Source organism: Hyla sarda, chromosome 2, assembly GCF_029499605.1.
Source record: "Hyla sarda isolate aHylSar1 chromosome 2, aHylSar1.hap1, whole genome shotgun sequence".
NCBI classification, from domain to species: Eukaryota; Metazoa; Chordata; class Amphibia; order Anura; family Hylidae; genus Hyla; species Hyla sarda.
In genome coordinates, this window is record NC_079190.1 from 304735585 (window position 1) to 304738285 (window position 2701).

Sequence of the window (2701 nt, forward strand, 5' to 3'; positions counted from 1 at the left end):
CAGATTCGTCCTACAGAACAGTGCTTTTGTATATGAAGGCAGGTGGTATAGACAGGACACTGGGACCCCGATGGGGACACCGGTGTCCTGTACATACGCTAATCTGTATTTAGCTAACTTTGAGAATAACATAGTATATACTACCGCTAATCCATTCATTAAATACATAAGAACTTATGTCCGATTTGTGGACGATATTCTGTTAATATGGTCAGGAACTAAAAACCAATTCTATCAGTTTGTAGATTATCTTTAATGATGCTAAGGGATATAATATGGAGTTTACACACCAATATGGCGGTGATACGTTGGAATTCCTAGACATTAAATTGATAGTGAAAGAAGGGAAACTAATAAGTGAAGGCTCCAGGAAGGAAGTGGCAAAGAATACGATACTTCACTATCAAAGTTCCCACACACACGCAGTCAAAAATGGTATTCCATATGGATAGTTTTTACGTTTAAAAAGAAATAACACACAAGATTCAACATATCAAAAACAGGCAACTGAGTTAGAAAGAAGACTAATAGAACGTAACTACCCAGTAGATCTAATTAAGAAAGGGAGACAAAAAGCAGATGGTAAAAATAGAGAAGAATTGTGCAGAAAAAAACAAAAAAACGCGGGTTCACGTTCACATTTCAGAATTCACTGGTAAATAAAATGATAGAGCAATTAGGAGGAACTGGTATGTACTAGAGACAGATGAAGACCTCAAAGAAATGGTAGGAAAGAAACCATTAATCTCCTATAGGAAAATGAAAACAATAGAAGAAGTATTGAAACGCGCACATAATACACAAAAAGATAAAGAAAAGAAGAGTAAAACAGACTGGTTAACGAGTCACGTACCAATAGGGAATTTCCAATGTAAAAATTGTAATTTTTGTAAATATAATCTTGGCTTGCAAACATTCAGAATAGGTCCAATCACCCATACGGTTAGCGAACTTATTACGTGTAAGACAAAAAACGTGGTTTATGTTATATTCTGCCCATGTGGCTTCTACTATATAGGAAAAACAATCAAATGTGCGCAAGAATTAGAGAGCACTTTTACTCTGTACGCACTAAAAAGGGAGCTCCCAGATTTATTTCCCACGTAGTAGAAGCCCATGGAGGAAGTCACGAATCTTTAAGGTTTGCAGGAATAGAAAAAGTTACTGCACGGCCGGAGCTAAGATCGGACAAAAACCTTATAAGTGAGACACAATGGATAATTGCTACTGACGCAACAGGAGTCTTAGGGCTTAATGACAAAGTTGATGTCTCAGTTTGCTTCTAAGAATGTTTTTTACGGTACCAGTCCTGACAGTCTGAACAATTAGCTAGATCTAAGTAGGAACAAGCTTAACAAAGCAATCTCCTCCCCTTCTTTTAACGTCACAAGGTGTGTTTGATGGTGATAGGTCCAACTCACCTGTATAAGAAGATTACTTAAAGAGTTAGGCCCGTTGAAGCACTACTAAGTGCGAAACACAGGTGTCGCCTCTCTGTGGTACCCCCCTTGTACCATCCGTCGTCTCCCCGAGAATTGTACTACGGCTGTGAGTAATGTGCAATAAAATCTGCTGAATTGGAAATCCGGTGAGTGACGACTTTTCTTTGTTTTCTCATGCACTGATAATTTACAAATCTGTTTAACTTTCTGGCACCAGTTCATTAAAAAAAAAAGTTTTCCACCGGAGTACCCCTTTAAGCTTACAGATCCTTTAATCTTTAGGCCTTTAAAATTTAGGCTTTGAACCCCTATTTGTTTTTGTATTTTCAGCCCTTAACCTCTTCAGGACATAGGGCGTATGGATACGCCCTGCATCCCGAGTCCTTAAGGACCGAGGGCGTATCCATACGCCCGTGGGAATTCCGGCCCCCACCGCTAGCCGGTTGGGGACCGGAGCCGGATGCCTGCTGAAATCGTTCAGCAGGCATCCCGGCATATCGCCCAGGGGGGTCATTATGTCCCCCCATGTCGGCGATCGCCGCAGATCGCTGGACAATTCAGTCCAGCGATCTGCGGCGATTCCGGGTCAATCGGGTCTCCAGTGACCCGGTGACCCAGAATTACTGGCTGTTCGGGGCCGTCTCTGACGGCCCCGAACAGCCAGAGCCTGCAGGGGTGAGGTGGCACTGGTGCCACCTCACGATCGCCCTGATTCGTCGGCCGGATTACCGGCCGACCAATCAGGGCGCCTGCTGCGGGTGTCACTCCCGCACCCGCTCCGCCCCTCTTCTGGAGGACGTGAGCGGGTGCGGGACGTGCACCCCGGGTGCTGGGGACCTCGATCCCCGGCGCCCCTGTTGGGATCGGGGCCCCAGGAGCAGCTGCGGCGGCGGAGACGACGAGGGACTGACCTGTGCGGCGAGGATCGTTGGAGGTGAGTGACAGCCTCCTGCTGTTGCTTAGCAACAGCTCCCAGCATGCAAAAAGGGCATGCTGGGAGCTGTAGTTATGCAACAGCAGGAGGCAGACCACCACAACTCCCAGCATTCCCTTATGGGCATGCTGGGACTTATGGTTTTGCAACAGCTGGAGGCACATTCTTTCTATGGAAAAGTGTACCTTCAGCTGTTGTATAACTACAACTCCCAGCTTGCACAAACAGCTAAAGTGCATGTTGGGAGTTGTAGTGGTGCATCTGCTGGTTGCATAACTACAACTCCCAGCATGCCCGTTGGCTGTCGGTGACTGCTGAGAGTTGT